The sequence below is a fragment of the Hippocampus guttulatus genome, chromosome 13 (genome assembly GCF_054856545.1).
Source record: "Hippocampus guttulatus isolate MCC_2025c chromosome 13, RoL_Hgut_1.0, whole genome shotgun sequence".
Taxonomy (NCBI): domain Eukaryota; kingdom Metazoa; phylum Chordata; class Actinopteri; order Syngnathiformes; family Syngnathidae; genus Hippocampus; species Hippocampus guttulatus.
In genome coordinates, this window is record NC_141273.1 from 1,767,633 (window position 1) to 1,791,768 (window position 24,136).

At 43.3% G+C, this 24,136-nt stretch overlaps 2 protein-coding genes across 2 annotated transcripts in view; both read right to left on the minus strand.

Annotated features, from left to right (window-relative positions):
• Positions 1–24,136, minus strand: part of c9orf72 (C9orf72-SMCR8 complex subunit) — a 78,932-nt gene that overhangs the window by 51,712 nt on the left and 3,084 nt on the right. The gene's annotated exons all lie outside the window — the stretch shown is intronic.
• Positions 1–24,136, minus strand: part of lingo2b (leucine rich repeat and Ig domain containing 2b) — a 53,728-nt gene that overhangs the window by 26,530 nt on the left and 3,062 nt on the right. The window lies entirely within an intron of this gene.

The following is a 24,136-nucleotide window of genomic DNA, read 5'->3' on the forward strand; positions in this document are numbered from 1 at the left end:
GGGTGGGGGCATATTTGTGCATGGCGACATATGTGCTGCTGCACACACGCCAAGTGGGATTCGGTGTCTTGGTGCCGCTTCCTTGGAGGAAAATAGAATCCAAGCTCTCTTTGTGGGGGCTCGTGTGTGTGTGTGTTTTGCAGGTCGCACTCACTTTTTTCAATTCAGGGCTGTAAGAGCAGCCACCCCTTGCCCTCCTCCTAGTCGCCACGGTAACGAAATCCATACTCACGATTGGCCCAGCAGTATGTAGTGTGGGATGAGAGCTGTCTTACTTGCATGAGACAGGACTTCCTCTCCAAAAAAGGCTAATTTCAGCAAGCATACTTTGTTCTTATGGTTACCCTAACAACTTGATCTACGGCAAAAGTGGTTGTAAGCCATCAAGCTCAAAGACCTCATGTAATTGCCTCCACAATAAAAGCAATGAAGTCTTGACAATAATTTACAATGTCTTTCTGTTGTTGCTTGAGGAAAAGAAGACTTGTGAATGTTGCCCTAGTAACCAAAACTGCCGCACACACCATCCTAAACAGAAATAGTCTCTGTTTGATGGGGTAAACACATAATACAGGTTTACTGTTGTCCTTTATTGAGAAGGAGGGGGAGGGCGGGCATTACTAATTATGATTGATAATAGTCATTTATTCTAAACGTTTTCCACTGGTGGATGAATGTATAATTTTAAATGGAGCAAAACGAAAGAGTGGTTAGCGCATCAACCTCAAAGTGGCAGAGATACCAGGTTGGATCCCCACTCCGGCCTTCCCGTGTGGAGTTTGCATGGTCTCCCCATGCCTACGTGGTTTTTTTTCTGGGTACTCCGGTTTCCTCCCACATAGCAAAAATATGCACGGAAGGGTAATGGAACACTCCAAATCGTGATTGTGAGCGCGAATGGTTGTTCGTCTCTCTGTGCCCTGCGATTGGCTGGCAACCGGTTCAGGGTGTCCCCCACCTACTGCCTGAAGACAGCTGGGACAGGCTCCAGCACCCCCCACAAACCATGTGAGGATAAAGCGGATCGGGAAACGAAAGACAAATGCCAGTTTGTCATTTCATTGTGAATTGATTGAACTCATCATCATTCATCTCAATGTAGAAAGTCCAGAAATGTCTCACAACAAAAATGCTTCACATGATTTTCAAAACTGCAATTGAATACAATCTGAGTGAAAATGTTTATCGTCCGATCCTTTGATTGTCTTACAAAGTGAATTTATTCTCCAGTCTGCACACTCGCATAATGAGTACAAATTATTTATGAAAAGCCATTTTGACAGCGTTTTCTGTTCGGATGTTGCCACATGAAAGGTTTCACATTAGAAAACTTGACAAGTCACACATTTCAAGGCAAGTTAGAAAAACACAAAAGGATGGACCGTGTGGTCGCTTATGTAATCTTATAAAGTTCCGCTTTTTGAACCTTTGATCACTTAACGGAAGGCCAGATGTCTTGGACGGTTCGTTGTTGATTCTTGCCTTGAGTCCTATGCTGACCTAATAGATGCGGCAGTGAGCATTCCATCAGTTAGACACAACGAGACATTTAGGCTTTTTGTGCGTGCACACACAAACAATGGAAATAAAAAAACAAAAACACATTTGCTTCTCCGTTCAAAGTTCAAAAACCTCTTTGTTCACAACAGTGGCTTTTAAAGGAAAATATCTTGTGTCTATGTTACCTTGGTAGGCAATCGTGCAGCTCCAAAGCAACAGCTAGTGCTACGCCGAGTAGCCGCAACACCAATATAAACACCAAGGAGCAATGATTTAGCAAAAGGCACAAGTGGGACTGCACAGCTCCAGTCAGTGCCTCTTCGGTATTGAGAAAAAAAAAAGGAAAGAGTAGTGATTCGATTTCAACATAAAGATTTAGACAGTTTTGGAGTCACTGACGGTGTAATGCAGGGGTGCCCTATGACGTCGATCGCAATCGATCGAAAGTTCGCGGACTGATCCCAGGTCGATCGTGAGGGACGTCGGGGGGGGGGAGAAGAAAATATTTTTTGTCTGCGTGTGTTTTATTAATATATTTTTGGCAGAGGTCACGGGTTCGATCCCTGCTCCGGCCTTCCTGTGTGGAGTTTGCATGTTCTCGCCGGGCCTGCGTGGGTTTTCTCCGGGTACTCCGGTTTCCTCCCACATTTCAAAAACATGCATAGCAGGCTGATTGAACACACGAAATTGTCCCTAGGCGTGAGTGTGAGCGTGGATGGTTGTTCGTCTCTGTGTGCCATGCGATTGGCTGGCAATCGGTTCAGGGTGTCCCCCGCCTACTGTCCGAAGATGGCTGGGATCGACTCCAGCACGCACCCTCGAATAAGAAAATGGTAGGATGGATGGATGGCGTAATGACTGTGTTATTGTTTGATGCCAAACATGCCTCAAAATGTAAAAATGTTCATCAATGAAAGAAAAACAAGTCTTCTGATTTCCATGAATGTCTTTTGCTGAAGACAGGATCATTTGTTTACTTACATGGATGGCAAGGAAAATAATTCAATGCTTTTTTTTTTCTTTCTTTCCTTTTTATGTGCAATTTGCTAGTGAAAATTGCTTGACTATAAATGTCAATGTGTAATTTAATTCATTGCTGTTAAAATGGAGGTACAGTTTAGATTGGAACTATTAGATAAGTAGCAAAAGAGTCACTGTCGGTGTCGTGCTTGAATTGCCTTACCTCTGTGCAGGCAGTGTCGGTTCAATTTCCACTCGGTAATTTTGTGAATGTGTGTTTGAATGGTTGTCCATTGGTACGGGCGCCTATTTTTGTGCCCAGTGCAAGTCTAGCGCAAAGTGCAATCCAACTATGTGCATTGGTGGAGTCGAATTTCTTTGGTCATTTTCCTTTGCAGTTAGAAATGGCCGTTGGTGCTTTGTGAGAGTGAACGCAGCCGACTTGAATCCCGGCCAATGCAATCGATCCTTTCATTCAGCCCTTTATATTCAGCCCAGGAGAGGCGAGCGCTCTGCATGGCGAAAGCATAACGGACACGCTGGGCTCCGTGCGGGAGATCGGCATGCACAAAATATATTCAGGAACTTCAAGACTATCTCCACTTGCGGTTGATGTCAAGTTGGCTGCCTTCACCCCCAATCTTCATCTGTGTGTGACAACAACACCCCCCCCCCCACACACACACATACACCAGTTGTGTCATTGTATGGGTGTTTTTGAAAACATATTAAAGATGATGGTAATAATCACAATGTATTCAATGATTACTACAATGATTCAGAGGCTTGTCATTGTATTGCAGTGCACAGTCTTGTCATATTTCTGAATGAAATATGCCGACATCCACCACACATCTATGGAGCAGAGAATCGATCAAATCCAAAATAATTTAACCACCTGCTCCACAACTCAGACCTGCTTTCAGCTGGTGGAAAGTCTAATCTTTTCGGTTGTCAAATTCACGTGCGCCCGTCTACGAAAATAAGGCCCTTTAAGTTCCCAGTGATTGACTCGCGACCAGCCCAGGGTGTAATCCGGCTTGCCGGCTATCCTCACAAGGGTCACGGGGGTGCTGCAGCCTATCCCAGCTGTCTTTGGGCAGTAGGCGGAGGACACCCTGAACCGATTGCCAGCCAATTGCAGGGCACACACAGACGAACAACCATCCACGCTCACACCTTGGGAGAATTTAGAGCAGGGGGGTCAAACTCATTTTTGTCGCGGGCCACATTATAATTACCGTTTCCCGAGGATGGCCGTTATGACTGAAACTAGATAAATAAATCAAGAATAACGTTTTATTCAATTGTTGCGTAAGTAACTGTAATGAGGAGTTTAGTAACAAGAAAATGCTTTTCAACATGCCACTGATTTATTACATATGAAAATTTAAACTTTTGGTCCAGATTTTAGCAAGCATCGTGGAAGTTGCCATCTTTGATTTGCTTTCGCGGGCCACATAAAATGATGTGGCGAGCCACATCTGAGACCCGGGCCTTGGGTTTGACACCTGTGATTTAGAGTGTTCCACTAACCTGACATGCATGTTATTAGAATGTGGGAGGAAACCGGAGTACCCGAAGAAAACCCAAGCAGGCCCTGGGAGAACATGCAAACTCCACACAGGAAGGCCGGAGCTAGAATTGAACCCTGCACCTCTGCACTGTGAGGTCGACGCGCTAACCAAAGGACCACTGGCCCGTCACAGTATATTCATTCACACCCAAACATTATGTTAACCCAGTGTTTCCCAAATAGTGGGGCGCGCCCCTGACGGATGCGGCATTTGACCTCGGGGAACATGCTTTTTTCTTTTTTTACTGTCCTAAAATAACTTGTAGTTGCACCTCCACTACATTAGGGGGCAGTGGCGATCTCATTGGCAGAGTTTGCGCAGGGAGCATTCTCAGGGAGGAAATATGACGAGGCGTATGTCGCGCTCGGCTTCAGACTGCAGTGGCAGACGAGGAAAGATCGATGTGCTTACTGTGTCTAAAACCTTTGGTAGCGGACAGCATGAAGCCAAATAAATTAAGGCGTCACTTAAAGACATTACACCCCAATCACGCTGATAAGCTGCTTGAGTTTTTTTTTTCAGCGAAAACGTGCCGAATATTGCCAACAATCATGCCGCTTTGTGACTGCTACTTCGGTAAACTAAAATACAGGCCCCGGCTCCACATTGAGGAGGAGCCGAGAGTTGCTGTGTCCTGCTTCAAACCTCGCTTCGAAAAGCTGTGCATTGCAAAATGTGCTCATTGTAGCCATTAATCCAGACATCATCTTTGATTTTAAAAAAAAGTACAAATTCTTTTATATAGTTTTGCTTTGCTGGTTAAAGTTTTTTTTTTTAAATATTGTGCTCCTGACATAATGTTGGTGATTAGTTTGAATGCATTATTAGTTATTGAGTTTATGTCATTTTATTTTTCAGTATCGTATGGTTTGACATGGTCAGTCAAAAATATCTATTGTTAAATGAAGGATTTAATGTTATTTTTGAATTTCAGGTGCACTTTAAATCTTTTCTGTTCCAGTTACTAAAGCTATTGTTTCTTGTAAGTTGGTCCGTATTTCTTTCTTTTTTTATTCTCTTATACGTTAATAAGGATACAGTGTTATGCAAAGGTGTACGTATAGCAATTTTATAGACAAATGATACTATTTATAGCCGTGGGGGGGGGGGGCGAGATGTTTTCCTCTTCCTTGGGGGGGGGGGCATGACAGAAAATAATTGAGAACCACTGTTTTAACCAAACTGAGAAACGTGAACACATGCTTATTTTTACAACGATCGTACACCAAAATGCATTTCAGGATAAGTTCCAAATGCCTATATGGCACCGCCCTACCCACTCTTGAGGACTTGCACACTGCAAGAATCAAGACAAGGGCACGGAAAATCCTCCTGGATCCCCCGCACCCTGCCCACCACCTTTTCCAGCTACTCCCCTCAGGCAGACGCTACAGATCCATGCGCACCAAACCCAGTAGACACTTAAACAGCTTCTTCCCTCTAGCCATTAACTCCTTAAACAGTCACTGACGTAGTCACTCTTCTTGTACTACAAATACTGCTACTGGTTACTCTAAAATGGTTCAATGATTTGTTGTTTACGATGATACTAATGCAGCGTGTTATACCGGAGACAAATTCCTTGTGTGTTCTACATACTTGGCCAATAAAGATGATTCTGATTCTGATTCTGATTCTGATTCTATACTGTGTATGAATATGGGTGTTCAACATCAGCCTGTTAGGCTCCAAATCTCAAAGTGAATGAATGAGTGCATTAATATGGAGGAATGAGTGGCCACCACCTGCCACCTCCCCCCAGACCTGACGACGACAACCTAACACGTTCATCGTTAACAAGCAGCAAGGCTGTGGCCATCAAGCAGATGTGTTGCCCCTCGGCAAGAAGTGTGCTCTCACACATAAAGTGCGTGTCCACACAATAGGACAGCTGAGAGGCCACTGGCTCTCCAACAGGAAATACAAAGGCCAGACTGCTGCTTTAAATGGGATTCGTGTTCTTTCAAGTGCCGTAGAATGTAGACGGCGGCAAGCGCATTAAGAATGCAACTCAGAATGCCGATGGAATCAACCCAGCGGTGACGTTCGTGTAGCAGGTGTTTTCTCTGGGGGAAGGAGGGAGGGAGGTGGTGCTTTGTTCCCTCCCGACCAGAACAAACGACTTGTTTATCTGTTGCACTTACTGTATGGCCCCATTTGTGCTCAACAATCCAGCCCTCCCAAATGTGTGACAATCAGCACTCCCTTTCCTCCCAACCCAAACGTAACAAGTAATCAGAAGCTGGTTTTATTACCATGCAACAAATCAGGATGATTTGTGTTACTCAAACTGTTCCTGTAATTTATTTTATTCTGGAGCTGGCTCAGGAAGTCTAATATGCACGACATCTATTCTTACTGACATTTGTATCTTGCTGGCAATAAGACAATTATGTAGGATGATGAAAACAAGTGGCTGATCTAAGGCCAGTCAAGTAAATTTGCATGTGGTGTCTAACATGTCTCCAAAGGCGATACAAAACATGCCAGAATTCATTCATTCATTCATTCATCTTCCGAACCGCTTGATCCTCACTAGGGTCGCGGGGGGTGCTGGAGCCTATCCCAGCTGTCTCCGGGCAGTAGGCGGGGGACACCCTGAATCGGTTGCCAGTCAATCGCAGGGCACACAGAGACGAACAACCATCCGTGCTCACACTCACACCTAGGGACAATTTTGAGTGTTCAATCAGCCTGCCACGCGTGTTTTTGGAATGTGGGAGGAAACCGGAGCACCCGGAGAAAACCCACGCAGGCCCGGGGAGAACATGCAAACTCCACACAGGGAGGCCGGAGCTGGAATCGAACCCGATACCTCTGCACTGTGAAGCCGACGTGCTAACCACTGGACTACCGGGCCGCCATGCCAGAATTCATCTCACATTTATTAAATGACTGTTATTGTAAATAAAAGCACAATAAATAAACACACTGCACAAACAGGTAGAGGTCATTACACTGTAACACAGTGTAATGTGCCCAATACGTCGATCGCGATGGACAGGGAGCCAGCAGACTGGTCCCAAGTCGACCGCGAGGGCTGGGAGGAGGAAATGGGGAGCGAGGGGAGATTTGTGTGTCTGTGTGTTTCAGTTTTGTTCATGTTAGCTGTTGCTGATGTTGTTGATGTTGAAGATAGTCTCGGCCTAATGTAGTGACATACAGAGAAGAACACCCTGTTTATCTTTTCATTATCCTATTTAGGTTTGTTCCGGTTGATACCAAGCTGTTTATTTCAACGGGTGTCAAAATGAATTGACAACTAATAATTATCAAATTGATGGACAACCATTTTCAGAATCAGAATCATCTTTATTGGCCAAGTATGTAGATAGAACACACAAGGAATTTGTCTCCTGTCATAGAGGCTACACCAGTATTGCAATAACAAGCAACTACGCTAATAATAATAATAATAATAATAATACATTTTATTTATAAGCGCCTTTCAAGACACCCAAGGACACTTTACAATAACAAAAAACACAAAACAATACGGGTTGAGCAGCGGCAGCCAAAACGTGCCAGCGTTCACTCAACCGAAAAGTCAGAAAGAAAGTTTATGTGTGCCCATGTGTATGATGTGGCTCCTTGCTGTAACACAGTAAAAAAATTGTCTCTTCGTCTGAATGGTTGGCCACCCGTGCTCTAGCCATTAACTCCCTAAACAGTCATCCAAATCTACCTGTAGAGTGGCTCTTTGCAATTTCGCACAACCCTGTGGAACAGCATTACCGCGATAATCATTGTAGCTCCAGCTCTGTACTCATTTGAACCACTGTCACTGATCTACATTCCACAGCACCAGCCACTTTAAAGCGCTCAAGGACATCTGCAAAATTGCACACTTGTTGTACTACAAATACTGCTACTGTTCACTTTAAAATGGTGCAACGATTTTCTGCACCAACTGCACAACTGTTGCACTCTAGTATTATATTCTATCACTGATCACTTTAGCTTTGCTTGATACTTTGCACATTGTCTCACAGCTGTCATTGTGTGGTACCACCGAACAACGGTACCCTTACATTACGGAATGTCTTTCCATACTTATTTGTCATGTCCTTGTTTATGATGATACCAGTGGAGCCTGTACTCCCGGAGACAAATTCCTTGTGTGTTCTACATACTTGGCCAATAAAGATGATTGTGATTCTGATTAAATGAGTTATGACAAGCCCGCTGGGCCATCACTGGCTGGTTTATTTTGGGCACAATTAAAATACTTGTACTTTATACTTATCCTAATTGTGTTTACTTTTTTCTGTTTTTAATAAATATGTTTTTTTTTATGTCTTGAATTTGTAAAAACACAATCTTTTTATGTTTCACTCATGAAGGGTTCGGTGAATGTGCATATGCACTGGTTGGGTTCGGTACCTCGAACAAGGTTAAGAACCACTGATTTAGAGTGTCTAAGAACCATTATCCCATATAATATTCTCCGATTATCTGATTGATCAATGGAACAATCATAAAAAAAAAAAAGATTCCAAGTGTTTGTTTTTTTTTAGTTCGTGACGGCCCTACCAATGTTCCACACCGATTACTTTTTACAAGTTTTTTTTTTCTGAATCTTAACTTTCGCATAGCAGCATGAAATGTGCCCATCATTTTATTTATGTTCATGCATTTTTTTTCCAAGGCATTGTTTTGACACGTTTGGTGCCTTTTTTTTTTTAATGAGGAGCAAACAATTCAAGTGGCAGCAAAAGAAGCAGACACTGAGATTCAAAACATAAGCCTGAGGACTGTGAGGAAGACGATTACATACCCCACCACCTTTTTTTATTCTCAAACAGCAATATGACAACACTGACAATATTATGATAGTTTCCATGTCTTATGTGAACAAAGTTTATTTCTAAATTTGGTTGATTTTCGCTCTAGCTAAACAGTGTACTTTTTTTGGCCCCTCTCAGAGTGAAACAAACCACTTGCTGGCCTGTCGCAGATTTGCACATTATTCTCTTGTGTATTTTGTCCAGGCTTGTTTAATTAGGGTGAGAAGAAAGGAAATTGGTGTGACCCTTACTAATCCTTTAATTGCACTGGACTCAATGATCCCCTTGCTGAGTCAGCTTTCTCTGTGATAACGTTGAAGTAATGTGCCCACCTTGTAATTTTGCTGGGGGGGGGGGATCAGCAACTGTGAACTGTGTCGTCGGATCACAACCAATAAACCAAAGGGGTAAATTACCTACATGTATTTGAAATGAAATGATTTTCTATATTTTTTGAGAGCATTTTAAATACTGGCAACAACAGAGGGCACTAGGGTGGCGCCCGACCGCTCAGCTGAAAGAAGAAAAAAAAATGTAAGTATGATACGACATGTGGATATTAAAAAGGCGCCCGAGTAAGCATCAGTCACAGGTGCGCTTTTTGTTGTTGTTGTCTTTTGCTTCGTCACATGGTGTTTGTTGTTACTTCGTGTGGATCTGATGTGGACTGTTTTCAGTGGTTTTGGCAGCGACATTCGTCAAAAGAGAAGAATCTGCGCTTGGGGGTTGCACCTTCTCGGCGGCATACATGCACTGATTTTCATTGGGAGGGAAGTTGGCGCCGCTGGACAGCCTCGGGGTGCTTGTGTCTTTTGCGCCTGTCATGGGTATCATTTTTCACAGCACCGATTTGTTTAGCGGAGATGTCTTCGCTGTTGGACAATCTGCGCCACGCGGTTGGATGGATGACTTGCAGAGCTGAGGATGAGAAGGCAGGAGCGTCGGCGCAGAGCACGGATGTGTATTTGGAACTGAGAGTCGCCGCTTGGAATTGAAACGTATTTACATGGGACATGAGAAGTGAACCAATCTCTTTTTTTCACCAATGGACGCTCCAGCTTCTTGTTGACTTTGAAACTTAGCTTGTTACCAACGTATGCAGATTTTGAACATGATGTCTCTGATCCACTGGTGAATGGACACTTGGATTCTCTCCTCTTTCACCTACAACTGCTTCAAACAACAAAGCGTATGCAGGAAAAGTGGCTCGGATTGCATGACTGTCCGTGTCTCATGTTATGTGTTGTGTTATGTCATTTTGTTATTTTATGTTGACGGCTGAAAACTAGCACTTATGCTAAATCCCGCGCATTTACGCTGTTTATTCTTGTGTTCATGAATGTCCGCTGTCACGATGAAATAAATAAACATAATCATGAAAATATTTCAAACAGATGTAGATTTATTTTTACACGAGAAGGATAAATAGTGTACAGTTAATGATGAATACAACTGTTTTGTTTTTCTCATTCATTCTCGTTAAAACATTGACAGGCGCAGTCGATCGTCTTGTGCAAATGTAAAGGCCTTAGAAGTATACCCGTGATGGAAAAAGATGCAAAATATGAGGCTTCTCATCAAACCCCAGACTGCGTTTAGTGAATTGCGTGTGTGTATCTGCACAATTTTCTATCCCCAGAATATCGCTGTTGTGGTATTAACAAAGGTGTAAATGAGGTACAGGATTTGTCCAGGTGACTTAATATGGTTCAATCGACACTAAATAATCAATTCAAAAATAAGGGTTTAGATGACATTGAGTGTTGTTTTATGTCACGTCTTGTTTTCTTGTGTACCTTTTACATTGTCTCACTCATTCGGTTTTGTTTCCACTCGTTCTCTTCAGCCCAGTCCCTTGTGTAAACCAATCAGTTCCCTCCAACCGCTCTTGTCTTGTGCAGGTCCCTGTGGTCTCATCAATTTGCTTGTATTGCACTTAGTTCCCTGGATTTTTTTTTTCAGTCCTTGTCGGTTCATTGTTTCGGTTGTCATGTCATGGTGTTTAATTGTATTTGTTTGTGACTTTGAATGTTGTTGTTTGGGGGGGGGGACTTTTGTTGATTTAAGTTTATGATTACTGTATTTCAAAGTGTTTGTTTTTCTTGATTACGTTTTTTTAAATGAACCCTTTCATGCACCGTGTAACCTCATAACATGATAAGCTGTCTACTGTAGTGACCGCTGTCCCTGAAAGGCGTAACAGGGACGAGAGTGGCTAGTGATGGAAAAAAAAAAAATCTGAAAATCAGCGGGTCTCGAGTCTGCCGAAGACAAGTAAATCCGGCAGCCCAGAAATAACACCAGACCCTACCCCCCGTAAAATAGTAAAATTTTCTCAACGGATTTAGGACAATGTAAAAAAGGTCCATTTTGACTGGAAGAAAAGCGGAATTCCGCCAAAAAGCAGAAACATCTCATCCCTGCTTAAATACCTTATGGAGAGAACTCCTGACTCACCCGCCTGGTTCTCTGCATTTGAGGCGCCCTAAACTCCTCCACAAAACCCCCGCAACAAAATAGGAAAGTACAGCAGGGGTGAAGTGACTTGAATTATAATCACTCACCGCAACCATCATTCGTAGGACTGTTCAGAATATTAAAATCAAAATCACTCAAAACTGAACTTGAATAGGCGGCCAGCGTGCCAGATGCTGCTAGATGTATTTGTGGCTTTACACCAACACATTCACCATGTATGTGTCACGTTTCGGTCGAACCGAATAATGTTTTGGATCCCAAAACTTGTAGACTCCTGACAAGGACTCCGGAACAAAAATATTTACTGTACAAAAATGGCAACAACAAAGTAGGAACATAAAGCGCTGGTCAAAACAAGGGCCAGGGAGCACAAAAAAACTAAACAATAACTAAAAGCGTTTGCACTAAAGGCAAGGAAGGAAAACAAACCCGACACTACAAACGAAAAACAATGTATCAAACACACGCAGCAAAAGCCAATTCACGAAAACAAAAACAATACTTCCAAAATCAATGGTACCGAGAGATCAACAGCAAATACGACGAGGTCTATAGCCGAGGTCTATGAGCAAGGAAAGCAGCAAGGTAAAAACAATACTCCGACAACCAGCAGACAGTTTGTTGTCTTAAATACAGAGTTCACAAATTGCAAGATTGGCAGCAGGTGTGCAACCAGCAAGTCCACACAGTCTGCCACCTGCCGGCAAGGCAAAGAACAGGAACATGACAGTATGTGCTGCCGCAGCGCAACAATACAGGGCCGGATGTGTTGCAGATGCGAGGAGCAAACAAGGTGGCCGCCGCGAAAACCATGCGTTATGCCAGGATGGGCAAAGTACGGCCCGCGGGCCGAATCCGGCCCGTCGGTCCTTTTAATCCGGCCCGCCGAAGGTCGGTCCACGATTAAGGTTCGATGTAAATGATTGCATTCATTTCAATTGGACTTGTAATGACAGGCATTTCACCACCAGGTGGTGCATTGACTTGAAGTTGCAGAACACAGGGAGGGGGGGGGGGCGGGATCTTTTCAACCACCTAGGACCTCTGTATCGCTCTACTTCTACTGGTCTGATCACAACCCATCTGCAGAAATGCACAGGCTAAAATAGGTCATCAACAACACTGTCGTCATTTTAAAAAAGTATATTAATACAGTACTTTCATGCTTTTGTTCTGTTGATGTTTGATATGGACTGTCAACAAATGCAGTTTATTTTTTTTTAATGTACCATAGCTCGTGCTGACCTGGCCCTTCTGTCAAATTTTAAAAGTCAATGCGGCCCCCGAGCCAAAAAGTTTGCCCACCCCTGCGTTATACTGTATGTGCTTTGGTTATACTGTATAATGTATAGTGGAACTTGTCACCATGCCAACCATACACAGACTGCCTGCTACTGGGTCACTCAAAGTTCATTGCTGCAAGAGCAATTTAATCTTTGAGAGTTTTTGTTGATACTTCCTCAGGAGTAGGAGCCTGGATTGCATGTGCTTTGTATGCCGCGAGACAACAGCTGTGATGATTTCCCATTTGAAAGGACACTGAGATGAAGGAATTTTGAACAGACATTTCCTTCAAATTCAGGGCCCAGAATAAGAAAAATAAATGCATTGAAAGCGTCACATTGCAATGCAGGGAAAATTCCGGCCGAGCTAAGTGATATTGGAAGGGACAAATAATAAAAATACCTAAAAGTAGATTTAGATCTGTTTTTAGGTGAGCAGGATGAATAGTATCCAGCTATTCAGCTATTGATAAGTAAAATGCGTTTGTTTATCTCTGGCATCTGATGTACTTCCAGTTTGGACGCACAGAATACCGCTGATATTTTTGTTACAAGTGTGACATGCACAGTCAGTTCTCTTGCAATACACACATAATGTGCGCAGAATTCCACCACCCGCAGTCAATAATGTTTAAATGGAGTTGCCGTTAACGCTTACATAATTTCCTGTCCGGACAATGTGAGTGGCTCCAACATTCAGTGGGAACTTGCTACATTCGGTATGGCTGCCACATCTGCATGGCTCTGTGTGTGGCAGCTCATCCCATTTCCAATGGAAAATACGGAGCTTCCACGCGATGAGGAAGCCATACTTGAGGAATAATAATACCATTCTGTAAAAGTGTCGTAATATCAGTTTTTGCGATGTATATTCTGTAGCTCGGATCTGGTGCTGGAAATGTCCTCCGAAGTGACATTTTCAAGACAAAGGAATCCCGCCACCAGCCAACTCTGTGGTGTGGCTACCATTATATTGAACTTCCAACCATCCATCAATCCATTTTCTGAACCGCTTTATCCTCACAAGGGTTGCGGGGGGTCTGGAGCCTATCCCAGGCATCTTCGGCGGGGGACACCCTGAACCGGTTGCCAGCCAATCGTAGGGCACACAGAGACGAACAACCATCCGCGCTCACACTCACACCTAGGGACAATTTTGAGTGTTCAATCAGCCTGCCATGCATGATTTTGGAATGTGGGAGGAAACCGGAGCACCCGGAGAAAACCCACGCAGGCCCGGGGAGAACACGCAAACTCCCACACAAAAACGCCAGAGCCAGGATCAAACCCACGCCCTCTGCACTGTGAGGTTGATGTGCTAACCACTGGACCACCGCCTATGTTGAACTTTTCACATGAAAACATTGACCAGTGTTTCTACACGCGGCGACACATTTTAACTATCGCAACATTGAATCATCAAAGGCAGTTTTTTTTTGTCTTTTTAAGGCAGTCTTTCTCTTTTTTGCTCGTCTCCCCAGCGAGTCATGAAGCTGTTCTCTGTCTTTCCCTCTCTCCCCCATTGCCCATGCAAGGCACCCGCCTATGGAGAGGCTACGTCGGCCGCTTCGTCGCAAAATTTTGTAGCAACATTTATTCTCATCTGGCAGTTAATAATAATGTGCCTGTCATTAATATTATGCTTTTACGTATTCATAAGCTCAAGTTTGTTGCATCTGCACCATAGTACATGACAATAAAGACTTTGCATTCTATTTTGTGTTTCTTTTATGCACCGCATTTATATCGATCCATCCATCAATCCATTTTCCGATCCACTTTCTCCTCACAAGGGTTGTGAGGGGTGCTGGAGCACATACTAGCTGTCTTCGGGCAGTAGGCGGGGTAGACCCTGAACTGGTTGCCAGCCATTTGTACACATAGAAGAACAACCATTCGCACTCACACTCACACTTAGGGACAATTTAGAGCAGGGGTGTCAAACTCAGGTCCTGGAGGGCCGCTGTCCTGCATGTTTTCCAAGTCTCCATGTTGCAACACACCTGATTCAAATGAACAGGTTCAATGTCAGGCTTCCGCAGAGCTTGCTGATGATCTGGGCCGCCCACCACATTTATATGCTGCTCAAAAAACTCAATATGCGTTACGACCACACTCTAAGTCGACTGGCAGTCCGCAAACTGGTGCCAAATAATGAATCGATGGAGAATTGTTGAAACAACATATTCGAAAAAAGACCCTGGAAAAAAATCATCGCAAATGAAATCGCAATTGCAATTTGGAGAGAAAAAAAAATAATCCCAATTTGATTATTTTCCATCATCATTCAGCCCTACTTGAAACGTAGAACCATTGTTGAGCTGTGCAATTCCCACGCATCACTGATGAATTTTAATCAAGCATTGGAGATGAGGGGCGGGAGGGGGGGCGCCTTGAGTTTGTTGCAATTGACGCCTACAGAAGCCCGCGTCTGCAATGCTAATCACACTCCAGCAAACGGGCCCCGCAGACTAGCCACGTCTTCCCTGCCAAACTGAAAATTAACCTAAAATAACAACCGAACGTTACGTTGCTAGCTCCCGTCCATGATGTGCTCAGTGGAGCGACAGCTGAACAAACAAAAACAACATCTTACTCAATCTGTATCGAGACCGACATTGGCGAATCAGAAGAAATGACAAGTGAATTCCGAAATCAGGTAACACGTGCTCGGATAGCATTACAGGCTAAGTATGTATGATAAGGTGCGCCCGCTCAACCAGCTGCAGACGCGAATAGCCGTGCCGGATCAGCAAGGAAAGGACAAGCAAGCCTCTGAGCAGTCAAACCGAGGATGCTTAGGATGCACGTTGCGACATCTCAATACAGCACGTAATCAAATCACACTGGGATGTCGCCGTATGAACATAATCATCACCGTATGACATGACACAATCAGATCCCGCAATTCATTTAATTGAATTTGGTTTTCTTTGGATTTGTCTTAATCTGCTGTCTGATGACCGGGTTGGCATTGCAAATGGGAATTTGTTCTCCGGTTGCCTTGCCTGCATTTAAAATAATCATAATAAAGTTACATCAATTGAAAAATGGTGGCATATTGTGGAAAATTTACCTTTGACACAGGTTTCTATTAGCCGGGCGGAAAAACATTTTCAACAAACAAGATGGCTCCACTAACCTCCATTCAACCTTTGTGGAATTTGTGTAGTAAGACAGCCTGACCCCAGATCTTCCCTCGTCTAGCTGCCCAAAAAAAATCAATGTAGCGTCTCATCTAAATCAATCAATCACAATCTGGCGCAATTCTGAATGGCTCGCTTCCAGACTCATTTTCAGAAATGATTTGTGGACAAGCAATTCAAATTCCCTTTTCCAAAATACACGCCTCTTAAGTAGGTGCAACGACACTTAAATGTCATGATCCTTTTCTTGTGTTTCCAGCAGGTGGCAGACTAGAGCCGATCATTCAATGTTTCTCATCACCGAGCCGTTGTATTTAAGGACTGGCAAACTGCCTGCAGTTTGTCGGATTATGGTTGACCTTGTTGCTGCTATTGCTCAAGTGATCATTTTCTAGAATTCTTGTTCACGTCAAAGTCGAGCTTGTTCCTTCAGTACCTTTTTTTTTTTGTAATATCTGTTTAAATCATTTGTCTTGTTTTTTTTTTTTTTGTTTATTTCCCGTAATTGGATTCTGGACATTTCGTTGTATTTTTTTTTTTCTTCAGTTAGACTATGTCCTTGCTTTTTGCAAGCACTTTTCGTTAATGTGTTGTTTTTCCTGGTTCGTTTTTGCCAGCGTTTTTTGTTCATACAGGGTCAGGCAAAATGATCTGACACATTCGTAGGTTAAATAAAAGGCAAATGAAGTAACGAAACAAAAAGTGTTTTTATTTTTTTCATATTCTACATGAAATGAAAAATACGGTACATATAATTTGTATATATATAATTTTTATGTATTTTTTCGGTTCTTTTTCATTTGCTGCCATGAATTGGACTGGTGAGCATGGCACTTTCGTTGTGGAAACGTTGATCAAAACAAACGAATCTGTAACTGCAACACAACGAGCGTTCCATTTGCACTTCAATCTTGGTAGACATGATCCCGTACCTGCTCGAAACAGGATTTTGTAATGGGTTACCACCTTCAGAGCTACTGGATCTGCATTGAAACGAAAATCAACCGGTCGACATCGCACCACCAGAACTCCACTTAATTTTTAAAACAAAATGAAACGGAATGGCATTATATGTGCTTTTCAAAAATAAAAACACTTTTTTGTTTCTTTACTTTATTTGCCTTTTAATTAACCTACAAATGTGTTGGATCATTTTGCCTGACCCTATACTTTGTCGGTGCGCTTTTTGTTCTTGTCTCAGAATTTAGTTTGGTGTCTATGTTTCTGGGATCCTAAAACAATATTCATTTCAAACCCTGACACTAAAATTATGTCTGAAAACCTGAAAGTTTTAATACCGGAACTGATTTTTTTTTCAAATTTTCTTTATTTAACATTGTTCATGACATTTTTACTGCATGTGCAATTGATGACAGCCCATGAGAAGGATGGTTAGCAATAAAAGGGAGGGGCTTTCTGTCAGATCATCTTTCTTTTATTTGAATTGACCTCTATGAGAACAACATGTAGAATGAATCTTTTATTATGTTTAATAAATAATACAGAAAATGAGAACTCTGGAACTTCATCAGACAGCATTCCCCAGTGGTAGATATATTTTTTATACCGTGGTTTGTTCTGCACACTTCGGTTGAGTTATTGCGAGTTTTAACAGTACAATGACTCCCTGCAAATTCACATTTTGGCACTTGTGAATCCACCTATTCGCAGAATTTTTGCAAGCGAGACCCTACCCTCTGTTATTGGCGGCACATCTCACAAAGTACAAAATTGCTGTTTTTTTTATTTCGTGAAAAAAAATTGCTATCTGCAGTAGGTATGATATGTGGTGTATTGTTATGTCCCTGCGGCCCGGTAGTCCAGTGGTTAGCACATCGGCTTCACAGTGCAGAGGTACCGGGTTCGATTCCAGCTCCGGGCCTGCGTGGGTTTTCTCCGGGTGCTCCGGTTTCCTCCCACATTCCAAAAACATGCATGTCAGGCTGATTGGACGCTCTAAATTGTCCCTAGGTGTGAGTGTGGGCGTGGATGGTTGTTCGTCTCTGTGTGCCCTGCGATTGGCTGGCAACCGGTTCAGGGAGTCCCCCGCCTACTGCCCGGAGATGGCTGGGATAGGCTCCAGCACCCCCCGCGACCCTAGTGAGGATCAAGCGGTTCGGAAAATGGATGGATGTTATGTCCCTTCAATTTAGGCATTGAACGGTTTCCAAACATTCAACTAGTTGTCCGCTCAACCAAACATCCGCAGCGGAAGACAGAAGCCTGTTGTGTGCCGGGGGACATTCCGCCCACACGCTTGCTTGTCCAAACCAAAATGTAACAGTTGCTGTGTCAGATCTATATAACATGACTGAAGGGGGGAGGCACAACAACAACTGCCATCGTCGAGTCCATTTTTTTTTTCTAAAATACCGTCTACAGTTGACCTGGGCAGAGTACACTTTGACTCATTTTCAATGGATAATTTTTCCCGGTTACAAGCGGCCGAAATGAGTTTTCTCCGCAGGGTGTCCGGGCTCTCCCTTAGAGATAAGGTGAGAAGCTCGGTCATCCGGGAGGGGCTCAGAGTCGAGCCGCTTCTCCTCCACATCGAGAGGAGCCAGATGAGGTGGCTTGGGCATCTGATTCGGATGCCTCCTGAACGCCTCCCTGGTGAGGTGTTCCGGGCATGTCCCACCGGGAGGAGACCCCGAGGAAGACCCAGGACACGCTGGAGAGACTATGTCACCCAGCTGGCCTGGGAACGTCTCGGGATCCCCCGGGGAGAGCTGGAAGAAGTAGCTAGGGAGAGGGAAGTCTGGGCTTCCCTGCTAAAGCTGTTGCCCCCGCCACCCGGCCCCGGATAAGCGGTAGATGATGGATGGATGGATGGATGGATGGATCATTTTTCATACATTTTTATTATTCGTTTTTTTTTGTTCTTTGATTATTATTTTTTTCTTTCATTAATTAGAGGGGTACCAGAAATGTTGCCATGTACGCAATTTAAGTTTCCTTTTTGACATCATGGTCACTGTGAGAACTGGAACCCTTACCTAATGTTTTGTTAAGGCAATTACTGCAATTAAATGATTTTTGTAACTTTCAATAAGACTTCTGCACTTCTCAGCTGGTATTGGGCCCACTCTTAATGAGCAAACTACTCCAGGTTTCTCTCGTTTGAAGGGTGCGTTCTCTCAAAGGCATGTTTCTGCTACTTCCACAAGGAAGGATTTAGATCAGGGCTCATAGAAGACCATTTCAGAATAGCCCAATGTTAGCTGTTCATGTGATTACAATAATCGCTGTGTGTTTTGGGTCATCAACCTCTTGCAAGGCCTGCGACTGAGACTGAGCTTTCTGAAACTGGGCAGCACATTTCGCTGGAAAATACCTTGATAGTTTTGAGATTTATGACACCCTGGGCCAGATGTAGCGAAGGGGCCCTATAAAATAACAAAGCCTCCTTCACGTTTCACAGTAGGGACAGTGTTCTTTTTTTTCGGTAATATGCTCATTGAGTTTTGTTAACGAGTGTATGTGGTGCTTTTGTTTTGATGCAACCTCAAGCAAGGACTTGTCTCTTCAGACTTAACAACTTAGTGACATTTTTGGTATACAGCGATCCCTCGCCATTTCGCGGTTCATTTATCGCGGCTTCAGTGCATCACAGATTTTTTCAAACATATTCATAAAAAAAAAAAATTTAAAAATCCGCAAAGTAGCGACCAATAAACATATACAGTAGAGGTAAAAAAAAAAATCCCATATACATGGAGTACAGTACTGTATATGTTGCTCTATGTGACTCACTGTTGTTTTGCAGCTTCTCGCGGACCGTTTGCGGACTTTTTGCGGACTTAAAAAATTATTTTTTTTTACCTGTATATGTTTATTTACAACCCCTGAAATGACATTTCTTCAAAAATGTAGAATATGAAAAATGCCAACACTCATCCTAATGTTAGCTACATTCTTATTTTCTGCGGGGCCAGGGGGGTTTGCCCTGGTAATATACATAGCAACACGTTCGTAGACTGTCCATAATGAGTTTATTCGAATTCATCATTGCATCACAATACATCCCTGTCTAAAGGGATGTCCCGATCACACTTTTTTGGGCACCCAAGTCTGAGTCTTTGGTTTTAAATACCTCCCAATACAAAGTCCTGATCAATTACCTCGGCAATGCATGAAGAAAGAAAATGTGCATCCAATTTTTCTCAAATACGGAAATACATACATCAATGTCTGTTATATGTTATATTTATGTTAAATGCACCTCCAAATCAATGCCAATTGAAATTTGTGAGACACTTTAAATAAAATCAAAGTTCTAGATTCTTTTTCCTCTCTAAATTTGATGATACACATATCGAACATGTCAATGTGTATTCGTTTTTTTTTTTTCATGTCGGTCAATTCAATTCAATTCAATTCAATTGTGTCAGTTTTTCGTGGGTTTTAGCATAAACTTACTGAATAAAGGCGCTATGGCTAATTCCATGTTAACTTTAAACACATTCATTCATTCAGTCATTTTCCGATCCGCTTAACCTCACAAGGGTCGTGGGGGGGGGGGGGGGGGGGGTGCTGGAGTACATCCCAACTGTCTTCAGACAGTCGGCGGGGGACACCCTGATCCGGTTGCCAACCAATCGCAGGGCACACAGAGACGAACAACCATGCATGCCCACACTCACACCTAGGGACAATTTTTGAGCGTTCAATCAGCCTGCCATGCATGTGGAAACCGGAGTACCCGGAGAAAACCCACGCAGGCCCGGGGAGAATATGCAAACTCCACGCAGGGGATCGACCCATGACCTCTGCACTGTGAGGTCGACGCGCTAACCACTGGACCACAGGGCCGCCACTTTAAACACAATGCATATCAATGTGCGGGACGCTTTATAAAAATGTATTTGCATGTCATTGTGCGGGGACGCAAATGGCACCAATTTGGTGTAATCGCCCAAATAAGCATGACGTTGGAATGAGGGATTCCTCTGTTTGATGAATTAGATTTATCGAATGGTAAACAATGCATTTGCATCGTTATTTATCGGCTCGTGCTGGCTAAAATGACAAGTGCACGCAGCTGCGCAGTCTTTTCCTACATGCGTGACTTCTCTCATTTTGAAGCAGCGCTATTCATATTGATGACCACATCAAACGTAACCAGTGTTGAACAAATTTACTTTCCACCAAATAACATCCACTCTTTAAACTTCTAATTTGGAGTTATGTCATTCGGATGTGTCACAATCGCTACCTGTCTGTCGTACTCTCTCAGCTCTCCCAACCCTTGGACGACGCCCTTTAGCGAGAAGGCTTCTTTAGACTACATCAGGCAAGGCAGACTTATTTAGGAGCATCTTTCGGCTTGCCTCTCCATCCAAACAAGCTATGAAGACAAACCTACCGCTCTGTTTCTGCCTGCAGGAGAGATGTGCGCAGCGGAGTAGATGTGTCTGGGGGTGCCTTGCCTGCCAGACTAACTGCATCGCAACTAAAAATAGAAGAAAAAAAATGAACATTGCGAAATATAAAAATAAGCTACAACTCTTCAGTTTGGCAATATATTAGCACATTTGGATTATTTTGTATCCAAGTGACTTTTCAGTGTTCATAAAATAAAACAAAAAGAATATTTTTCATCCGATACCGGATCAGCTGAAAATCACGCGATTGGTCCCGATTTCCGATCACGTGATCAGATCGAGATATCCGCGCTTTCGATTCCGGTATATGATACTTCCCGCTGATCTATCGATCAATTTGGGAGTCCCAACTAAAAGGAGTTGGTGGTTGGTGCACAAAATATCAGCAAATAAGAAAATGAAATAAAATGATGCGCATTGTAAATGTGATTTTTGTGAATTTTGATGTAGTGCCCTGTGAATGTGTATAGTGTACATGTCATTTTAATGATTGCTCTTAATTTTGTTGAACGTTTTTAATTCCCGTTTCTAACAATATTAATCATATTACAAGTAACATCTTATTTAAACAAGACAATTTAGTGCTTTAAATAAATGCTTTAATATGGAACACAGTTGAGTTTAGCAAGTAGGTGTGGCCAAGTGTTCCGGTTTTTCACGTGGACCCTTTTGCAAAACGTATTAATTGATATTTATTTTATTGTAGCATATCTTTAATTAAGACAATGAATGTCTTTCACGTAACACACCAAAAAACAACATCACACTGGTTGTTGCTCAACCAAAACTCCGCTCAACTGAACTCCCACCGCTAAAGGTCGAAGGCTGTTGCCAGTCAGTGGAATAGCGATACTGCCCATAAATGCATTTGCTCAAAATAGTTTTGCAGTATAAGGACTAAATACACCATTAAATCTCATAGAATCAAGAACAATAGCTCCATGGGACATTGGTAAATATATCAATGACCACCAATTTCTGTTATCAAGTCATGGATCCAGCACCTTTGGGGAAATAAACACCGAAGACCTAACTTCAGCCCAACAGGCTAAAAAGTAGCAAATTTCGTATCAACACAGGCTAACCGAAGAGTGTTGGCCTCCTCGGTGTAACAACTCCTGTGTTTATTGTTTTACAGTGTCTGACAGTAATCATCCATCCATCCATCCATCCATCCATCATCTACCGCTTATCCGGGGCCGGGTGGCGGGGGCAACAGCTTTAGCAGGGAAGCCCAGACTTCCCTCTCCCTAGCTACTTCTTCCAGCTCTCCCCGGGGGATCCCGAGACGTTCCCAGGCCAGCTGGGTGACATAGTCTCTCCAGCGTGTCCTGGGTCTTCCTCGGGGTCTCCTCCCGGTGGGACATGCCCGGAACACCTCACCAGGGAGGCGTTCAGGAGGCATCCGAATCAGATGCCCAAGCCACCTCATCTGGCTCCTCTCGATGTGGAGGAGAAGCGGCTCGACTCTGAGCCCCTCCCGGATGACCGAGCTTCTCACCTTATCTCTAAGGGAGAGCCCGGACACCCTGCGGAGAAAAACTCATTTCGGCCGCTTGTAACCGCTTGACAGTAATCAATCATCACAATTGTTGACCTGAAAAATAGTGAGCTGTTTTGTGTATTTTTAAGAATACAATGATGTTTTGAAGATGTTTGATATGCATTTAATATGTCGATAAATGTTCTGGGATCGTCCATCCATCCATTGTCCGAGCCGCTTATCCTCACGAGGGTCGCGGGCGTGCCGGAGCGTATCGCGGCTCTCTTCGGGCAGTAGAGACACCCTGAACTGGTTGCCAGCCAATCATATTTTGTAGAATATTAATGACAAACTAATAATATTGGTGGACAGCCAATATTATACAGGCCTTCCTGTGTAGAGTTAGCATGTTCTCTGTTCTCTGTGTGGGTTTTCTCCGGGTACTCCAGTTTCCTCCCACATTCCAAAAATATGCATGGCAGTCTGATCGAAAACTCCAAATCGTCCCTAGGTGTCAGTGTGAGCGCGGATAGTTGTTCGTCTCTGTGTAGCAATGAATGTGGCAATCGGTTCAGGGTGTCCCCCGCCTAATGCCGGAAGACAGCTGGGATAGGCTCCGGCACCACCCGCGACCCTTGTGAGGATAAAGCGGATCAGAAAATGGATGGATTGATGGATGAATAATAATATTGAAAATTAAAATCACGTTTAGGACTGTTGTGTATATACTTTACATTGTACTGTCTTTGTCTGAAAGCCATCATATGGCCACAACCATTCAGGCCAACCTTGATTTGGGGTCTATTTTGAGAATGCTCCCAGAAAGCTTTTAAAATCTCCCAATAAGCCATCCCATTTCAGACAGCCTTTTTCCCTCCACTTTATGATGTCTTTCGACCACCGCCAGCTCTCTTGGCTCCATGTAAGCTCCATGTAGTGGTGTGCCGTAGGTATATTTTGAACGGATCTTTTCGGTGGATATGTCAGGATTCAAATTTTTTCTCTCATTTAACCATAGTTTTGACATCATTGTCAATAAGGCTCTCGGAGTGGAGGCCAGTTTTTTTCCCCCCCCAAGAAAATAGCGTGATCAATACAAATGAGGGTTTTCACTGTCCTTGCTCACAGGCTTGCAAGGATTTTCTCAAACTCCAGATACAAACAAAAGAAATGCCAGTAAAGCACACCTGTCTGGACTTTTGATTGTCTGTTTATGTTTTGTTTTGCAGAGTTACATTTTGGTTCGATCCATCATGCTTTTCCTGTCTTTGCATTGTGCTCCCTTTCGTTCGGTGAGCATTGATTTCGACTACCTTCATCAGTCAGGCGCTCACGTCTCGAGACAATTACTGGCATTCCATGTGGATGTTCACTCTCGATTGTTATTGTTGACTTGCCTCATCCTTCCAAAACTCGGCGGGATGGTGTCAAAAGGGTGCATTCGTGCAAAACTTTGGCACTCGCAGTATGTCATTGCACTACAAATACAACAATTTTCTCAATATTGTTTTGTGGGCCATTCATGGTGTCGTGCAGGG